Below are 21829 nucleotides of genomic sequence, written 5' to 3'. Positions count from 1 at the left end.
AAAATCAGAGTGTCTTATGTTCAGCTAATGATGTTAATAAGATGCTAGTTAAACTTTGAAACTAACATGTATTTAAATAGCATAAAATGATTACATGTTATATTTCATTGGTTATAAAAATAAAGTTTGGTGATACCACTTTGATAATGTAATTGAAAGCTTCTGTTAACATCAGTGACAGAGAATATAATGTTTGAAAACAAATTATAAGTAACAAATTCATGTCTGTGTACAGGCACAGTTTTGGGGATTTCTAATTTAATTTGCTTGTATTAAAATAATCACAAAAAATCTTTCTTTTTGCATCTATCAAAATATGATAAAATAGGAAAATTGATTTTGCTTAAGAATTCACAGCATTAGGATGCCTTTTAAATCTAGAATTTTATTGGGTATTCATTTATTTTACATTTGAGTAAACTAGTGGTTATTCATATTTCAGGTAACTCTGGATATATATATATATATCTATATATATATATATCTATATATACACACACTACATTATGTTATATATACACATATATACATATACACATACACACATATAAGATTATGTATTATTCACTACTCTTCTATTATTTGACTTGCTATTGTTTCTTTTTAATTTGAATAAGTATTTCTTTGTCAAATATAAATTAAAGTGCTGCTTAATATGAAACAGATTTTAAAGTTTAATCTCAGAATCAAAATCAAATGACCAGTTCAATAATTCTGTATTTAATTCCTTAACAGTACTTTCCTTGGGTTACTTAGATAAGTATAAACCTCATATTTGAATTCCAAATTTTGTACTTTGTCCTTTTGTAGCATCATACAATAATAGTGGGTCATTCAACTTCAAAGATGGTCGTCAGTAAGTTTGTAATTCTTTGTTGTTCTGGAGTTCAATAAAAGATCACAATATTGAATTCAATCCAGACCACAGAATGATTAAATTAATTGTTTTTGCTATATTTTATAGTAAAAAAACTATGTAGTCAAGTTGCTTGCAACTTTGATATTTGTTTTCTAAAGAAAACAAAATGATTAACTAGATATGGCCAATTAAAATAATGTGCACTGAATGTCCTGGCAGTACATAATTCTCCCCCCCCCCATATTTGGTTTAAGCATCTGTAAAGAGACACTATTTATGTCTTTATTGTTAAAATTCTGTCATTTGTACCATAAATTTCTATTTTTAAGAGTTTTACTTTATAATTCAACCATAAAAAAAACTAACCTAGAAGTCTAACACTGAGTGCTAAGTTTTAGTGTGGAAATGAATTTAAGTCTGTGAGTGAATTTTTTTTTGTTCTGCTCTTTAAAATTTGAAATAAAACAAGTAGAAATAGACATCAGTGCTTTGAGGTATTTTTTTTTGCTCTTTTCCAAATTAAAACAAGGTGTTTTACAAAATGAAATGTTTTAATGCTTGTATTCAAAGTCATTACTGTTAGCAATTTTCTTAACCATAAACATTTAGATAAATAGCTAATGGGACTTTTAAAAATATAATATTTTATAACATAGATTTTTAAAACTCTAGAATCAGATTCCTTTTCTATTCAATGCTTTAAGACTTTGTTAAGTTTTATAAATTTAATAGAGCTTCACTGAATTATAGAGTGCTTAAGTTAGCGTAAACCCCTACAATCTACTCTGTGGAATAGTGAAGCCTAAACATGAAGTAAACAAGTGGGGGGGGAAAGAGCATCATGAAGCTCAGTATTCACATTTCATTCTATTAAGGACCAAAATTTGTCTTCTGGCAACATATTTTAGAGTTACTAGTTAAATGTTGATAATTACATTAAATTTAATAGATTATCATTGTTTTTAATACCTTCCTTATATACTTATTTGAAGTTAGGTGAAAAAACACAAGCATGAATATGTACATATATATATATATATATATATATATGTATATATATATATATATATATATATATATGTATATATATATGTATATCCATTTATAAATGGATTCCTAAACACATAGGTAGGAATATTTCTATGCTCACATACACATACCTCAAAAGAAACAACTGGGTTTTTTTGACATACAATTGTTATGAGAAATAAAAATTTGTTTTCCCATATATTGGAAAAGGAAGATTGTTGGAGATGGCATGAGGAACAAGAGAAATTGAGGTTAGTGAGATATGACAAGAACCTTCCAGATATTCTGCAGATAGTATGTCAGGAAGATTTAGTCAGACAAGAAGAAGATTATGGGTAAGAGAAAAAAGGACTTAAATCATGTTTATTTTGACAGAGCCATTTTCCAAAAAATGCTGTCTTAACAAGCAGTGCGCATGAATTTTCCCCATTCAATCATTTTGCAGTCAAATCCATCAAAGAAGAAAAAAAGGAAATATGTGTGTTAGGTAACTATGTTTCATTTCTGTCTTTCCTATTCCAAAATTATTATCTAGGAGAAGGGTTCATGGTGTGTGTGTGTGTGGAAACAGAAAAGAACATTCTCTCTGTAGACTTATGAAAATTTTATTTAAAAAGTTAGCTACTGAAAAGCTAGTACATATTAGGCTAGGAAGCAAAGTTACAGAAGGGCTTCTCACTTTTAAGTAACCCTTACATATAAGATTTCAAATTTACTTAAGATTTGTTAGGGGGCAATTTCTTTGCTTCAAGCCAAGTCGGTGATTTAAAATACAATTTGTTTACAAAAAATCTAAACACGTCTACTGCTAACCTTGTGATTCAGCATTAACATTCATTTCTATTTCACTGATACAATTATTTATTCAAATGGATTTATACCATATTTTATTTAGACCATGTAGATATACATACCACAGTGAATCTTTTCTCATCAGATTCATTTCTGAACAGTGTATTTCTAAGGAAACAGAATGTTTTGTAGTTGATTGAATTTGGGACATTAGGATAGCTAAAATAACCAGATGTGGTCTTAGTGATCAGATCAGATTGGCTGTGCAGTGATCCAATTGATTGTTTGGCAATAGTCTGCTATTACAATTAAAAAAATCAATCATCCAGAAAAAAGTTGATTTGATCACGCACATACACATAGCCTCATTTAAAGGATAACATGAAAAGCCTAACGATGCAATTATTTCTATTCAGTTGATATATAAAGCATAATAATTTCAGGCAGTATTTTGCCACAGGATGCAAACAAAAGTACCATTTGCCTTATTAAGAGATATGCAGTGCTGCTAAGAATAAATGACCTGTAAGTAGCCTTAGTTCAATGCAATCCCTATGCAACCTTGTCAGAGATCTTGGTGCAGACCTCCTTATGTTTTGGGGATTGATTTGTTACCAAATATAGAATGTTGATTTAGTTGAATAAAGAGTTGACTGGAGAAATTTCATCTAAGAAAAGTGAATTAAGGATGATTTAAAACAAGAGAACTGAGATCTAACATGCTGTATTTTTGAGTGGGGGGTGAGAGAGAAGTCTAGAAAACTCTGAAATAGTCCCAAGACAAACAATAAACACAGTAAAATTAAGAACTACATGGTTCAAATTTTACTGAGTACATCAAGTACAACAAAAAAGACCTATTGAAAACTGAGAACCGTATTGCTTTCTCAATTTTTAAAAATTTCTTTCCTTATATCGTGAATCAGTCTAATCACATTTTGACTAAAAATCAATGTGCTACACGTAATTATAAAATGAAAATGAATTCTACTTTTTTCTTTAACCCCAAAGTAGCAATTGTTCCATGTAAAAATGCTTTGTTTTTCATTCATGTTTAAGGGAAATGATGAATGGATAAGATGAATGCCCTCTAAGTCCATCTTCTCTAAATGTTTCATAGTAATGAAACCTTACCTAGGAGGAAGGAAGTTCTATATGCTTTTACCCAATAAGTTGTTTCATTTACTTGTCATTGTGTTTTGCTTATAAATGAACATTTTTATTTTGTTTATATAATGAGATTTCATTAATGATATTCATTAGAGGGCAAAGAATTATCTGACCAAAGAAGACCTCATCTCTTTTAATTGTTTAAGGAGAGCAAAGTAAAAATAAGTTAAAAAATATCTTCTAAGGACTTTTTATTTATCTAACATCAGAATTTTAAAGTTAAATGGAACCTTAGTCATCCTCTGCTTTATTTATGTAGTGATACTTCCCTCTTTACAAAAAGGTCATGCCTGACCCTTTTCAAGAAATAATCTAAACAATTTTCTTAGCTCATAAGCTATTAAAATATAATTTATTGAAATTTTATAATACCCCAAAATTATAAGCATGTAAAAAATAACGTAGCACATTTAGCACAAAATCTTTTGGAATTTTAAGCATAGTGTAGTGGAGAGAGAGCTGACTTTCAAAATCAGGAAGACACGGGTTCAAGTTTCACATCAGACAAATAGTCATTTCATCTCTCAAGGTGCTATATATCTATGTTGGAGAAAATTCCAAGAGTTTACTATGCTGATGAAATCATAGGTCTGGTTTAAAAAAATGATAATATTATAGATGGGCTTGATTTTTGGCATGAAGTTTTACAAATGTGGTAAAATATTAAGTTTTTTTTCCCTCACAATTCTTTTTCAACCACTGGGACTGATGTTTTGTTTTTATAAGAGCTGCAGCAGAAAATCCCATTTCACTCAAAGAAGGTATTATAAATGGCAGTAAATTTTGTATTGCCTTTATGGTAAATCAAAGAACTCTTTATTTACCTGTAGCTAAAACATAATAAGATATTCAGGCTCAAACACTTGTTTCAACATACTATCACAAGATAAGTCTCTTAACTATGTTTATTCAGATGGAATAAAACCAAATGTAGCATTTTTGTCTATGACAAATGGGCATTGATATTTAGAAATATCCATTCATATTTAGAAATATTGAGGTCTTTAAAATAAAGTGAGAATAGTTTTTATAGACTGACCAAGTGATTAATAAGATCTTCACTCTTCCTCTATTTCATTTTTAAGTTAAATATTTTTTAAATTGGGAAACATATCAGAAATATTATTTTGTAGATTTTTAAAACATTTTTTTCTTCCAATTTAAAGCTTAGTTCTACTGTATCATATCCCCTTCACCATCATGACTTTTGGGTCTTGATTTTGTAGCCACATCAGCTGCTTAACTATAATTTTTTGTTTGTTATTCAAGGCTTTCAATTGACTAGCTACTGAAAGATTAGAGACACATTCATATGAAGCAAATATCTGGCAAAGTGATCTTGTCATGTTGCCTTCTCCTGGTCTACAGAGCTTAAATATAACTATTTGTACTGGTTGTGTTTTCTAGTGCTGGTTAGTATAGATACAAATTATCTATTGTAAATGAACCATAAGCAGTATAAATGTAAATAAGTGCAACAAAGTTAAGGAAAAGGACTTTTCTTTGACCTCTCATGAATGAGAATTTACTTATTTCATTTACAACAACAAAAAATCGGCATTTATCATTTGCTCTGAGATATAAAAAATAGAAACATTTTCTTTATAGAATATAAGAGAAAAATAAAATACATACATTCATTTTGATAATAGATTTAAACTCAAATGGACCTCAGAGTACATTTAATCTAATACCTTCATTTTAGAGATGGAGAAACAGATTAACTCACAAGTCAAAAGTGGCAGAACTTGGTTTGAACCCACATCCTCTGACTTTAAAATCAACACTGTTCAGTTCTTCACAACACCTGCTTGTCTTGAATATTAGGGCTTTATTTATGAAATCCTGAAGTTATCTGTCTTTCCATTTCCAAACTCTAATGCATTATTTGTGAAAGTAGAATTTTACTTCCAGTACACGTTTTTGATGTTGCTGTATGAGAAATTCCAAAAACATGAAAGAGAACATGACAAATTCATATTTTTTCCACTTCTTCCAGTGACTATTCTGTGACTTAGTTTTCATTAGCAGTTGTATCACAAATCAGTTCCTAAACTTAGAAAAGTTATTGGGAATTATGAAAGCTAAGAAAGAGAAGGTATTCATTATTTAAAGGGTTAAAACACATATGTTTAAAAAACCCAACAAAACAAAACTATAATAGAAAGTTAAATATTGATGCAAATTCTGGCTAGCATGTATGAAAAAAGGGAGATGGGGAGGGAAAATGTTGAAAAGCATTCCAATCTGTTTAGTGCTTAACAAGTCCTAATGAGATAATAATTCATCAAGTCAAGTCTATTCATACTCTCAGGACCTATAACACAGGTAAATGAGGAATTATTTGTAGATGGATCATGGAGGGTGTGGACTGTTTGTGATTCAGCCTGGAATAAGGCAAGATGCAGATTAATTTAGCTGTGATTAGAGTCATACCAGCATTCTAGCACTTGCTTCCAATGGTGAAAGGTCTTTTATTTCACGTGATACATGACCTGTGATATAAGCAGGAAAAAACACTTAGAAACAAATTCTGTGGGCACACTGATAGGTAAAACCTCATTATTAATAGCTGAAGAAAACTTGGGAAATCTTGTGTCTAACTTGGGAATAAGTTGTGTTTATTGAATAAATATAATACTGAATAAACAAATTCACCTTGCAACTGGGGAGAAGGTGTGATCAAAGAAGCAGGATTTTGCTTTTGAAACTGTTTAGCATATGTCAGGATTGCCTGTTAGAGAAAATAGTCTCTTAATATAGTGTAACTTTTAATGAATAATCAACCTTTCAAAGCAACCTGACTTGAAAACTAGAGTGGAAGAGACAAACCTATGACCAAGTAAGAAATCAAAGAGCAGATTATTCTGGAGATGTAAAGAAATACTTCACTTTTCTGCTAGCATCTCAAAATCCCTTTAGTATGTGTGGGAGAAATTCATTCAAACAGGTTCTATAGAATTTTACAGGTTAAGAACAGTATTCTTAGAATATGACAAGTTACCAGTTGGATGTAAGTTGACAGTAAGGGAAATTTAGAAGTAAATTCAATAGTTAGCAAGGCATTGAAAAATATTATAAGGAATAATACAGATAGATTTCATGAATCCATTTGGTTAAAAATAATTGCCCAGAGTCTGGATAATTTAAGGAACTTTCCTATGACATTTATTATACCTGAAAAAAAATAGTTTAGTCTTCAGTGCAAAATATGGAGAAAATAGCCCCAATATACAATTTAAGTTTCTATTTCACACTTTCCAAGTGAAAAAGTTAACTGTCACTTTTCTTTGGATGCATAGGAAACTCACTTGCTAACATAACAAAAGAGACATGTACAGAAAATGAAAACTAGGTCAGATAACTAAAAATGAATACAAAAGCTTTAGCACGATCCTGTGAGTACAGTGTGTTGAATGCTAAAACTCAAAATGAGCTGAAGCCAGTGAAGAATCTAAGGACAAAAAAAAGGAATTTTTTTTTTCAAGCTGGGTGTGCCTCAAAGCCCCTTTCAGGCTTTGGCGGGTGACATCTGTATATGTAAAGTCTAGGAATGTGGCAAAACTGGTAGAAGAGACAATGACCATGTCTTCAGGGCTTAGTTTTGTTTCTGTGCCCTTTTTTCTTTTCCTTTTTTTTTTAAAATTCACTTATCTATATGGAAGAATAGAAGAGCTTTTGGTTTGGAAAATTATGGAACCTTGATTTTTAGAGCAATTTGATAGTTATTGGGCAAATGAGGCTTGCTGATATACAGTTTAACCTTCAGAGATTGAAATGGGAGATTTTTGGAATCCTGTTGTAAAGTAATTACTAGCCTGGTAATCTAGGTTCAGAATTTGAAAGCAATAAAACATATACAAATGGACAACAAAAGGAGTTTTACTTAGTGATAGCCCAGGAAGGATACTCGACAATGATATAGCACTTACCTTGAGTATTCAAGGCCCAAGTCATCTCCATATAAAATGTATCTGGTCAACTAGACACACAGTAGTGACTTCTTTGGCCATGCACCAAGTCTGAAGATCCTAACTCCATATGAGTGGGGCCATATTTATATTTTTAGATAACCAGCAAGCTTTAACAACCACTTCAACCTTATTCACCTAAACCAATCTAATTTATAAGGACAGTTTTAATATCTTTTAAAGAAATACTGTATTAATTTGCCTGGGGTAGGGGCTTAGGTAAAACTCGCCCAGTCCCCATGTTGGGGGACTGGTAGATAATATTGCTTCTCTCTTACTACACTTCTTAGAGGAAAGATCCTAAAGGCCTTCAAGAGGACCTTCCATCACTTATATAATTTTAAGGCTGCTAATGGACAGCCCTGATCTTGAGGATATGAGAAAGGTGGCATAAACAAGACTGAAGGAGAAAAAGAAAAACAAAAATAGCAAGATAAAAACAAACCAAGAAACAATAAGCAATGATAAAAAGACAATGGGTCTTTGAAGGAAAATCTAAATATTGAAAAAGAAGACCAGAAATCCCAGGCCTCATTGCTTACCTACCCCTCCCCCACAGAAAGATCAAGTCCCTGATATAAACCATCTGGTCCAGGTAGTGGACAAGCTAAACCTTTGTATTTCACAGTGGATCTGTTGTTTTAAAGAGTTGTCCATGAGCAGGAGCAGCACCAGGCCCATCAGAGGTACAGGGGATATGATAACACTTCCTATATAGTCATGAGTCAAGGAGAATTGCCCAGTGTCACTATTTACTTAGTGTTCCATGGCCCATGAGCCAAGACCTTACCCTCCCTAGGAGCCACATGGGGAGAGGAGTATAGTGATTTTGCTCTGCTAAAGGCTTATGAAAGACTGCTCCCCTTTGTCTGTGGAGGGTCAGTGGTTACTCTTTTTTGTTACAGAAATCAAACTCCCAATAAATGCTATCCTTGGTTTTCCTTACATTTTTTTTTCTTGGTAACATCCCTGTGTCCTAATACGTGGTCAGTTTCTGTAAAAGTTCTTGGGTAGTGTTAAGAAATATGTATCAGCTTTATTCAGAAGATGACATAAGTCTTTTAGTTTTGGTTTCTCCAACAATTTGTCCTATTCTATATTTACCTTTTTTGGTCTTTCTGTTAGGTTTGTCCAAAACTGGGAGATGAACTTTAAATTCCCCTACTATCATTGTATTACTATCTATGTCTTCTTGTAGTTCAGTTAATTCTTACTTTATTAATTTTTGTGATAAGGCATTTGGAGCATATGTTTCACAATGATATGCATTTGTGTTCTATAGTTCCTTTCAACATAATATATATCTTTTGCTTTTACCTATTTATGTTGTGAAATGTTGTTTTTGATTTATCTGATAGTATGACGGTAACTCTGCTTTTTTTTTAAAGTGACCTGATGCATACTAAATTGTTTCCTAGCTCCTCATTTTTATTCTGTGTATTTATGTGCTTTTTAGGTGCATTTCTTATAAGCAACAGATTGTGAGGTTATAGCTTTTTATCCAATCTGTCATGCTTTTTCATTTCATTAGATTGTTTCATTCATTCACATTTAAAGTTATGAAAATTAGTTTATATTTTTATCCATTTGATCCTAGTATTTTTCTGAATTATGAATGTTTTCATTCCTTTTCCTCTATAAAGAAAATACTTTGTCCCTTCAGTTATGTTTGCTTACTCTACTTTAAGGTAGCCCTATCCTCATAGGCTCTTTTCCTCTCACTGTCAAGTCTCTCCCTCTATTTTGTTATACCTTTTCCAATTTTGGAGTTTTGCTTAAATTATTAATTTTTCTTCCTTTTATTTACTAACTTTGCTATTTTCTCTGTTAAGTAGCTAGTTAAAATCCCTTTTCTCTCCTTTCCTTCAACTTTTAAAAAATTTGTTAGTTTTTTTTCATTTTTGGTGACTTTAAAAAACAGATTTCTTTATGTAATTTTCTTTATTACTTCTCCTCTCTATCTATGCAAAACTTTTATTCTTTGATTTTATAGACTTTATATTTATTTGCTCCTTACTTAGTATTTATGGTTTTCAAGGAATGGAAATTTCTAAAGTATCTGTTTTGAATTACCCTTTCTAAATATTTTTTATATTTCCTTGTAGATCTTTGCCCTCTCTCTCTTTTCTATTGTGCCTTGTTTTTAGAATCATCAATTTCTATTGGAGATAAAGAGGACAGAATATTTTTCCATGGTAAAATGGTTCCAGATACAAATAATCTAAGAACCATTTGGCTATTTAAAAATCATAAGTTAAAAAATTTGAATATCATAGTTTAAGAAACTACAAATGAAAAGTGTCCAGAACTCTTCAAACCAGAAGATAAAATGTTTTTTTTAATATAAATTTGTTTATTTTTAGTTTTCAACATTTATTTCCACAAGATTTTGAGTTCCAAATTTTCACCCTATCTCACCCCTCCCGCACAAGATAGCGTGCATTCTGAATAACTCTTCCCCTAGTCTGCCCTCTCTTCTATCTCTCCCCCCCCCTTCTCTTATCCACTTCCCCTTCTATTTTCCTGTAGGGCAGGATAGATTTCTGTACCCCATTTCCTGTATTTCTTATTTTCCAGTTGCATGTGAAAACATTTTTTTTAAAACATGTGTTTTTAGAGCTTTGGGTTACAAATTTTCTACCTTCCTCCCTTCCCACCCACCCTCATTGAAAAGGCAAGCAACTCAATATAGGTTATACATGTGCAGTTATGCAAAACACTTCCATAGTAGACATATTGTGAAAAACTAACTCTATTTCCCTTAATCCTATCCTGACCCCCATTTATTCTGTTCTTTCTTTTGACCCTGTCCCTCCTTAGAAGTATTTGCTTCTGATTACCACTTTCCCCAATCTGCCTTCCTCTCTATCATTCTTCTGCTCTCTTGTCCCCCTCTCCTTCTGTTTTCCTGTAGGGTAAGACAGATTTCCATACCCAATTGAATGTGTATGTTATTCTCTCCTTAAGCCAAATCTTGTGAGAATAAGATCCAGTCATTCCCTCTTGCCTTCCCCTGTTTCCCTTCCACAGTAAGAGCCTTTTCCTTTCTGTTTTTTTTTGTGAGGTAATTTACCCTGCTCTACCTCTTCCTTTCTTCTTCTCCTAGTATAATCCTCTCTCATCCCTTAATGTTATTCTCCAAATATGACCCCTTAATTTTCAGCTCACCCTGTGCCCTCCATCTATCTGTCTTTCTTTCTATCTGTCTATCTATCTATCTATCTACATACAAATAATTTTTCCCTCCAACTGCCCTAATACTGACAAAGGTCTCATGAGTTATAAATATCATTTTTCTATGTAGGAATGTAAACAGTTCAACCTTAATTAGTCTCTTATGATTTCTCTTTCCTGTTTACCTCTTCATGTTCCACTTGAGTCTTGTATTTGAAAGTCAAATTTTCTATTCAGCTCTGGTCTTTTCTTCAAGAATGCTTGAAAGTCCTCTATTTCACTGAATGACCATTTTTTCCCCTGAAGGATTATACTCAGTTTTGCTGGGTAGGTGATTCTTGGTTGTAATCCCATCTCCTTTGGCCTCCAGAATATTATATTCCATGCCCTGAGGTCCTTTAATGTAGAAGCTGCTAAATCTTGTATTATCCTGATTATGTTTCCATAATACTTGAATTATTCCTTTCTGGCCGCTTGTAATATTTTCTCCTTGACGTGGGAACTCTGGAATTTGGCTACCATATTCCTAGGAGTTTTCCTTTGGGGACCTCTTTCAGGAGGAGATCTGTGGATTCTTTCCATTTCTATTTTGCCCTCTGGTTCTAAAATATCAGGGCAGTTTTCCTTGATAATTTCTTGAAAGATGATGTCTAGGCTCTTTTTTTGATCATGGCTTTCAGATAGTCCAATAATTTTTAAATTCTCTCTCCTGGATCTATTTTCCAGGTCAGTTGTTTTCCAGTGAGATATTTCACATTGTTTTCTAATTTTTCATTCTTTTGGATTTGTTTTACAGTGTCTTGATTTCTCATAAAGTCACTAGCTTCCAATTGCTCTATTCTAATTTTTAAGGAAGTATTTTCTTCAGTAACTTTTGGACTTCCTTTTCCATTTGGCCAATTTTGCTTTTTAGGGCATTCTTCTCCTCATTGGCTTTTTGGACCTCTTTTGCCATTTGGGTTAGGCTATTTTTAAGGTGTTATTTTCTTCAGTATTTTTTGGGTCTCCTTTAGCAAGCTGTTGACTTGTTTTTCATAATTTTCTTGCATCACTCTCATTTCTTTTCCCAGTTTTTCCTCTACTTCCCTTACTTGCTTCTCAAAATCCCTTTTGATCTCTTCCAAGGCCTGGGACTGATTCATATTTTTCTTGGAGGCTTTGGATGTAGGAGCTTTGACTTTGTTGTCTTCTGGTTGCATGTTTTGATCTTCTTTGTCACCAAAGTAAGATAATATAGTCTGACTCTTTTTGCCAGGTTTGCTCATGATCCCAGCCAATTTGAGTTTTAAACTCTTTGTTAAGGTAAGAGTCTGCTTCCAATGTGGAGAATGTATTGTCCCAAGCTTCGGGGATTTGTACAGTTGTTTTCAGAGATACTTGTAGGGACCTGTACATTTTCAGTTCTTGCAAGGTGGTATGATAAGGGGCGAGGTGTTCACTCCTTTCCTGGCCTGTGCTCTGGTCTATGAGTGACCACCAGCAATCTTTTCTGTCTTGGAACTGTGCGGAGTATTTCCTCTGCACAGCCACTACAAGCTCCACAAGCTCCACCACGCCAGTGCTCCTCCTCGCCCCAGGATTGCCACCCAGAACTGTGACCCAGATCCAAGCACAGGCAAAGCAAGAGATTCCTGCAATCCCCATCTGATCAGTCACCCGATTCCCCCTCAGTCTGTGGGCTGGAAGCTCAGGAGGCAGCCATGGCCCCAGGGCCCCACTCACTCTGGAACTCAGGCTGAGACCTAGCTTCTCTCTCACCACAGAAACAGGCTTTTCCCACTGACCTTCTAAGTTGTCTTTGGTGTTTGTGGGTTGAGAAGTCTGGAAACTGCCACAGCTGGCCATGATTCAGTCCTCTGAGGCCTGCTGCAGGTTCGCTACTGCCAAACTGTGCTCCTCTACCAGTCTTGCGCAATATACCTTTCTGATCCACCATTCAAGTTGTCTTGGGCTGAAAATTTGCTTCACTCTGTCTTTTTGTGGGTTCTCCTGCTTTAGAATTTGTTTAGAGCCATTTTTTTTTACAGGTATTTGAAGTAGTTTGGGGGAGAGCTCAAGTAGGTCACTGCTTTCACTCCTCCATCTTGGCTCCACTCCCCTAGAAGATAAAATGAAAGTACAAAGGATCCATCAGTCAACTCTGGGAAGAATTACCAAAATGAAAACTCCCAAGGATATCATAGCCTATATCCAGACTTTTAGGTAAAGGTCAAAAATTTTCAAGGAACCAAAAAGAAATATTCCAAGTATAAAGAAGCCACAGAAAGGATCTCACATAACTTGTCAATTCCTAATAAAAAATAAAGGGGTGTTTGTAATACAATATTTCAGGCAAAAGATAAAGGCTTACAACTAAGGCTACCCTGTCCTGCAAAACTAAGTTTAATCTTATAGGGAAAAAACATAGATCTTTTATGGAAGTGATTTTCTAAGCATTCTTGATGAAGAGACAAGAACTCTGTAGATATTTTAAAAATGGAAATGCAGGTATTAAGAAAAATAAAGGAAGGTACACATATTTGTTTAATTAGAAGGTAACATGTGACAATTACTTACATGTTAATTGAGGAATAAGAAGCAAAATCATCTCAGAAACCTAATATTTTAAAGTACCATAGGGAAAGGTAAAAATGGAGGGCCTATGAATGTTTTTCTTTTAAGATAAGATACAAATGGCAGGAACAGGGACTAAACTAGAGATGAAATTAAGAAGAAGGGGAAGTAAATACTATTACAGAATAGAAGTAGAGAAGATTAAGTGTATAATCATGCAGAAAGGCAGGGGGAGAATAGGCATTGCATGAATCATTCAAGGAAGATTGAACACAATTACACACACCCACACATAGTAAGCTTAATAAATCAAAGATCCCAGTTGCTAGGGAAAAAACTCTATTTAGCAAAAAACTTCTGGGAAAATTGGACAGTAACCTTACAGAAATTATGTTTGGATCAATACTTCACACCATAGAGAAATATAAGCTTCAAATTGATATATTAACTATATAGTTCATAAAAGTTCGTATCATAAGTAATATAAAAGAATTCGCCTTTTGATCTATGTTTAGAAAGAGTTCATGAGTAAACAAGCAAGAGAGAGGTTCACACAATATGAAATGCACAATTCTGATTGTAAAAAAAAAATCCTGTGCAGAGAAATTAATGCAGTAAAATTAGTAATGAAGGGCAGCTAGGTGGCTCGGTGAATACAGCACCTGCCCTGAAGTCAGGAGGGCCTCAGACACATAACACTTACTAGCTGTGTGACCCTGGGCAAGTCACTTAACCCCATTGCCTAGCCAAAAAAAAAAATTAGTAATGAAACAGATAAATTAGGAAAAAAAATCTTTGTATCTAGTTTCTCTGATAAAGGTCTGATATCCAGGATACATATGGAAATGATTCGATTTTATAGAATTAAGACTGAAATGTTTCAATGATATTTTAGTGCATCCAGCAACCAGATCTTGGGGTTATCCTTTACCATCTCTACAAGGGGAGTTCTTGTTGTGGGCCAGTGCATTAGAGCAATATCCTAACCCCCAGCTTCCATTCCAGTTAGGCTAGTTTCTACTTAAAAGATATTTTAACTATTCTTGAGACTCAATAGGTTCACAGAGATGGGAAAGGATGATAGAGTAAAGGAGAAAACAAGTATAGCTACACTTACAGCTCCCAGAACTACAACAATGATCTAAGAGCAACAGACAAAGTGGTGACCTGAAAATCTAAAAATAAATCAGAGCAGGTCATTCTTTCTATAAAAAGATCATAGATTTAGCCTACAGCTGAGTAACCAGGGGAGGGACTAGAGAGTATGTGTCAGCCTATTGCTTTGACACTTAGGTTGAGGTCTGCAACTGATTAACAAGGTCATGGACTATGGACTGTGGATAAGGATGTACCTATAGATCTGACACTTTGAACCTATGGAACCTTCCAGCTATGGGACGGTGGATGGGCAATATTCGAGACACAGCTGTGCATGGGGAGGTAAAAATCTCGGACCACATGTGTAGTGGTAAGACTGTATCCTACATCAGACTAGACTACTTAGGGCCTGCAGAAAGTTTCCAAATCCCCAGAAACTCTTGCCCTTGTCCTAAGCTACAGTTGAGAACCATGAAGAATATATTACTCAAAAAGAGAAAAATGCAGCAGAAGTCTAAATAATAAGCTATCAGAACCATACAAGGCCCCAGCATTCTCTCCACATGTGTATAGAGCTAAATTTTAACACAAAATCACAAATCAGGAAGTAAGGTAAAGACCCATGATAAAGATCCAATTTGGACTAGAGGATTCACAAGGCAGAAATCTAGAAGAAAAGAAAAATTCAAAGACAGCTAGCAACAACTACAAGGCTCAAAGAAAAACAGCTTGATCACAAGGTCAATAGAATTCCTGGAAGAAAAGAAGCAAGAAGCTTTAAAAAATTTGTAATCATAAATGAAATTAAAAAAAAGAAATCAAAAATAAATGAAAGTTCTAGAGGAAAGGCTTGAAATGAGAATTGAAAGCTTATAGTAATAAGCAAGTAATAAGTAATAAGTAACAATCTCTAGTAAGAGATTAAAAATCCTTCTCAAGTAAGAAACTTCCTGAAAATTTGAATAGAAAAACATAAGTTCATTTCTCCATGAGAAAAAACAAGTTATATTAACACAAAGTTAACAGATTGCAAAATAGAAGAAAATATAAGCTGTTACATATGAAAAACAACTGACCTGGAAAACAGGTTAAGAAGAAAAAAATCTAAGGATCAATGATAATTCTCAAGTGAGCCTAAGTATCATTTTTCAAGAAATCATGAATAAAGTTGACCCAGGCCCATTGGAAACATAGTAAAATAGAAAAAACCCCACCCCTTCCACTCCAGTCTCCTGTGGGCAAAAAATGAAAAGTCCTAGTAATTTCATAGTCAAAATTGAGAACTTCCAGGTTGAAGGTGAACTACTGCAAGATCAAAGATAAAACTACTACAAGCAGACAAAAAGGAGTTCAAGAACTGAGGAGCCACAGTCTGGATCGCAGAAAAACTTGATAGGTACCATATCTAAGAATTGGAGAGTTTGGAATCCAGTATTCCAAATGGCAAAAGCTAAAGGATTACAACCAAGAATATTGTATCCAGCAAAACTGATTAGAATTCCATTATGGGGAAATATGGACCTGTAGAGAAACTTAATAGAGAACTTAGGTAGTTTTTAGAACAATAGAAAACTTTCAATTATTTCTAATGAAAAAGTCAGAAATGAGGAGAAACTTTGAGGCACAATCACAGGTGTCAAGGAATAAAAAAAAAAAGTAAAGGCATTTGATCATTTAGAAGAGGGTGCATGATGACACATTGTTTATGTTGGAAAAAGAATGCATTGTTAACAATGGGGGAGGAAAAGTATATTTACTATAACACAGAGTCAGCTAATAGAAGTAGAAGTTTATATGAAAAAGGAAGAAGTGGGAGAGAAAGAAGGCATTATTGAATATGACTTTCATCTGAGTTGGTCAAAGGAGGCTAAAAGTAGAAAGAGAAGAGAATAAGAATTTATTAAGTATCTGCTATGTTCTGGGAACTGTTTTATGTGCTGGGTGAATGGGAGGATGGTGGTACCATTGTCAGCAATAAGGAAGTTGAGAATAGGTGAGAGTTTTGAAGGAATGATAACAAGCTAGGTTTTGGATGTGTCGAGTTAAAGATTTCTATGAGACATCTGGTTCAATAAGAAGTTGGAACTGTGAAACTGGAGATCAAGAGAGAGGTTAGGGCTGGATAAATAGATCTAACAATCATCAGTATAGCTGATAATTACATAGTAGGAGAAGAGGACACAGATTAGAACTTTGAGAGACAATTAGGAATTTCAAACAAAGGAGACTGAGAAGTAGCCAGATGTTTTTTCCTTCATTTAAAAGAGGACCAATAACATCACAGAGTGATGTCTTGACTTGTACATGAATTGAATTTAAGTGAGGCAGAGTTGTGCAAAGTCATCAGCCCCACTCTCTCTTTCAGAGGCATTGAAATCTAGTAGCAAGACAAAAGTCCAGATGATTGGCAATGGCCTTGAATACAGTGGATGATGTTGGTATCTTCCATGTCTGACCAAGTTCTGCAGTTCAGCTGCTTTCATGGTCATTGGAACAAATTGTTCTCATCTGCCCATTCCTCCAGTGAAAGTCTTCACATGCTTGGAGTAGACATTCTCCTAACTCACTAGTGGGTTTGAGGCCTATTGAGATAGTTTTTACTGGGGTGTGGCCACTGTGCATGCTACAGCTTCTTAGAGCTACAGATGAAAGTTGAATGAAAGGTGGACATCAGTGGTCGATGAGCAGCCCTGATAAGGGCTTGGCAAGCTTTCACACCAGAGATTTAGTCCTCCCTCAACATCCCATATACCCAAGATAGGTCAGAGAAGAACTAGGAGAGATCAATATTACAAAAAACTAGAAAGCAGAGACTCTCAAAGAAAAGAAGGTGATTGATAATGTTAAAAACTACAGAGAGGCTCAGAAGGAAACTGTGAAATATCTATGATCTGATTCAGAGTAAGTGGGCAGAACTAGGGGAACAATTTACAAAAAGATAACCATAGTATAGAGAAAAAATAATTAAGAAAGACTGTTGAGCTGATAAATATTATCATAAACTATATATCTAGAGAATTGAAGATGAAGCATGCTATCAACCTCCTACCAGAGAAATGATGGACTTAAAATCCAGAATGAGACTTATACCATATTAGTCATGAACAGTGTAAGAATTTGTTGGTCTATGGTTTCTTTTCTCTGTTTTGGCTCTCTCTGATTTAGGTATCCAAACCATATTTGTGTCTGAGAAGTAATCTGGTGGGATGCCTTCTTTGTATACATTTTTTTGAAACAGTTAATTACATAGTATTGGAATTCATTGTTCTTTCAATGTTCGGTAAAATTTGCTTGCCAATCTATTGAGTCTTGGATTGTTTTGTTTTGGTGGTTTTTTTTCCTTAGGGGGCTCATTTATGGTTCGTTCAATTTCTTTTTCTAAGATAGCGTTATTTAGGTCTTCTATTTCCTCTTCTGTTAATCTAGGCAATTCATATTTTTAGAAATATCCATCCATTTAATTTAGATTTTCAGTTTTATTGGCAGAAAGTTGGGCCAGAAATCCCCGATTTAAAAAAATGTTTGATGAGGTGGGGGAGGGACAGTGTAAGGGAGAAATAATGAATGTGTAATAAAAAAGAAATAAGAAAAAAAAATTGAATTATCTCCAACATAAGAACAGAGGTCTGGTCACATTAAACAGTGCTGAAATTTGAAATGTATTATTGGAAGTCATACTATGAACCAGTAGTAATCTGAAATTAAAATAATACCTTTCTGATTAATTTTTTAAAGGTTAGTAGTTTGGTAGAGTGGAGAGCATATATATATATATATATATGTATAGATATATAAAATATATATTAATATCAGTATAAATTAATCAAAGATTTATTTTTAAAATAAGTTATTTTTTCTGATATTATGCAGTTGGAAACAAATTTATCTCTTAAAAACTACTTAATTTTTTCTTATTCTTCTTTAAGTAGGGAAGTAATCTATAAAGAAAAACAACCAGGCATACATGAAATACATCATTGGCCTATTTTTCATCCAGTGTATCTCCATGAAAAAAAAAATCTGTAGGAATATATTCTGGGGAATTTGGTTCTTCCTGATCCCCTTTATTCTAGTTCTCATGGCCTGTAAGCAGCCCTGGACCTTATTACTTTCCACCCTTCCTTGTACTGAGAGAATAATCAGGAAGTGCGTGCTAGTATCAACCTTATCATTCTCTTGCTTCAGGCAGATTGAGGATGTTATCATAAAGTATTTGTTGAGTCTTCCAAATGTGCTTGGGGCCAAATTATTTGGCTTTAATTTCCATTAGGACATGATATGAATATACTTGCTAGAATTTACTTGGGGGAGATAATGTTTATGTTGTGATTTGAAGCTTAGTATAAATCAAGTTAGCTCTTACATTTCAGAGTTCATTTTTTTTTCTTTTTAAATGAAATGTAATAAATTAGTGGCATGAGAGAAGATACTTGTTCAAGGGAGTTCTTAGTTGTCTTTGTTAAATGGGACTGACATTCACAGTGTTAATTTATTCCTGCAAATAAACTCCATGAACAACTAGTTTTCTTTTGTTTAAAAACACTAACAGCAATACAAATGGGAGCAAGGAATGCATTTTGGAAGAGGATTTCTTTGCAAAGTTTTTTGCTCTGATTGAATAACCAGATGGAAAGTTATGGATTTGAAAATGTTTAGCTGAACAGTTTAGTATTCTCTACTGGGTTCCACAGTAGGATGCCAAATAAAAATCACAGCCTAAGCTGTTACGAATTTATGAGAGTCCACAATGCACATACCTGCACATTCAAACACAGAGCTAAATGTACATGTATTGTGCATAAGTATGTCTAAGGGTACGCTAATCTGTAATGTTGAATATTAACCTCCCAGTGGTTAACTACAGGGAAGTTTGGGTAAGTGCTTCCATTATAAGGACCTTTACTTAAGGGCTTAATCCTGCCATGTAAGTAATTGAAATTTGGCAAAGAAAAAGGTAACTCCACTAAAACCTAGCAAAACTATCAATTTTACTTTTTCTGGTCCTATTCTTTAAGGACAAAATTTATAGATCGTTTTTTGAAGTTTTCTCTCTGTTTTAAAGAAGACTATTCTTACTGCAGCTATTAGGTATATGTATTAACTACTTTTTATCAGATGAAGACTTCCAGTCAGGACTGTCATAATGAGATAGACTATCAGAGGCAATAATTTACTCCCTGGGAGCAAGTTAGACATCTAAGAAAGCTGTATTAATTCTTCCAGGCCACTAGAGTAGCTTTGCTCAATTACTGTAGCCACTTCCCCCAGCTATTGGCTGGTTATTTAGGGGGTCTAATAAAGGATTGATTTGTATTTGGTGAAGAAAATAGGTGAATTTTTTTAATAGCCACTTATATTCTGTTGATAAGGTTCTTAGGGCTTTATAGCTATTTTTTTGAGCAACCACAAAATGGACATTTCATTATATGTGTGTACATATATATGTTATATGTACACAATACATGTTAGATATGTGTGAACAAAGTTAAATTTAAGAGAATTTAAAACACTTGATTTATGTCTGATTATTAGTTTCATATCTTCAGATTTTACTCAAAGGCACTGTGATTCTTTGGAGGACCTTTGGAAAGATGCATTTTTTTTACATAATAAAAATTTCCTAAATGGGTCTAGTGTCAGGTAAAGAACAATAAATTTGGAGTCAGACGATTGCTTCCAGTTTTGAGTGTCACTTATTAGCTATCTGAACTTGGAGTAGCAACTTTTTCGATCCTGTTTTTTTCACCTAAAAACTGAGATAGTAATACTTGTACTACCTACTTTGCAAGGGGTTCTTTTAAGAAATCACATGAAAAATATGAGAATAATAATAGCTAGCATTTATTTAGTTCTAAGCGTGTTATAATTATCTCATTTGAACCTCCCAACAATCCTGAGAAGCAGGTGCCATTATTCTCTCAACTTTACAAATGATGAAACTGAGACAGAGCTTAAGTGACTTCCTGAAAGTCACATAGCTAGTAAGTATCTGAGGCCCAATTTGAACTCAGGTCTTCCTGACTCTAGGGTGAGAACTTTATCCATTGTGCCTCCTAGCCTCATAAAAATAAATTCAGTTCAACAAACATGCATCAAGGCTCAATTTGTGGCACATAATAGAAAATGACCATGGATTGATTGATTGATTGCTAAACAAAAGGAAACAGTCCTTGCCCTCAAGGAGGTTATATTCTATCATGTTCTATGTAAAAGTGCTTTGTAACCATAAAGCACCATGTAAGTTTCCATCATTATCACTATTATTCATGAAGCTACTTGTTCCTCAATCTATGTGTGATATCAGAATACAATAAAAACATGTCACAAATTTTCTATTGCCCAGAATTCCCAGCCCAGCTTACGATCAATATTCTCTCTCTCTATTTTTTTTTACAGAGAGTAAAATATGTGAGAAAACTACTTTTGAATTCTCTTTTGCCTTTCAAACTGAAACCATATCCATAGAGATGAATTTCAGGTATGAACTATTGAAAAACATGACTATTAGACAAAAGCATGAGCAAGAAATTTTTATAAGTATACACTTGTCATTTATTCAGACTAAAGCCAAGTTTTCTTTGGCATGATGCAGGATAAAATTTATGGAAAATCTTCAAGGTTGTAGTAATGTAGACATTGCTATTGTTTATGTTATAAAATCTGAAAAATATTGCCCACAGTATCTTGTGGACAACATTTTAAATTAGTTTTTCTGCCAATAGCAAGGAATAAAATTCTAGATTTAAGCAGTTTCCAAATAGCTTAAAATGACTATAAAAATATGTCTTTTATTCTCTACTAATCAGGATAAAAGGATTCCTGTGTTGTAATAAAATTTGGAAATCATTCATCTCTTGCAAGGGCTTAATTATTTCAGCAACTGCCAAGATTCAAAACTTCTAGTCATCTACTCCTTTAATTACATACAAAAGCACAACTTTGACATTGTGTAGCATTCATACCTTAAGAATGGAATATATTTTATTTAATCAGCAAATGAGAAATAATTAAATGTCAAAACTTGTTGCTGATAAGAATGTGGTGGTACACTAGAGCTTCCAAATCCCTTGTATTAGCCTCTTCAATATATCTTTTTCCCATAGATAATTTCTTCTTTTAATCTTATGAGCTCTATCTCATGCTCTGCTATTTTCTCTCTCACTTGCCCTTCTTGGTGTATTCA

General features: G+C 33.6%; 1 protein-coding gene across 3 annotated transcripts in view; it reads left to right on the top strand.

The window, feature by feature from the left end:
• The window catches only part of SLC25A21 (solute carrier family 25 member 21), a 697719-nt gene that overhangs the window by 291752 nt on the left and 384138 nt on the right, over positions 1-21829 (top strand). The gene's annotated exons all lie outside the window — the stretch shown is intronic.

Source organism: Phascolarctos cinereus, unplaced genomic scaffold (genome assembly GCF_003287225.1).
Source record: "Phascolarctos cinereus isolate Bilbo 61053 unplaced genomic scaffold, phaCin_HiC Scaffold_2;HRSCAF=192, whole genome shotgun sequence".
Taxonomy (NCBI): Eukaryota; Metazoa; Chordata; class Mammalia; order Diprotodontia; family Phascolarctidae; genus Phascolarctos; species Phascolarctos cinereus.
The sequence above is the reverse complement of the archived record's forward strand: the minus strand, read 5'-3'. Positions and strand labels throughout refer to the sequence as shown.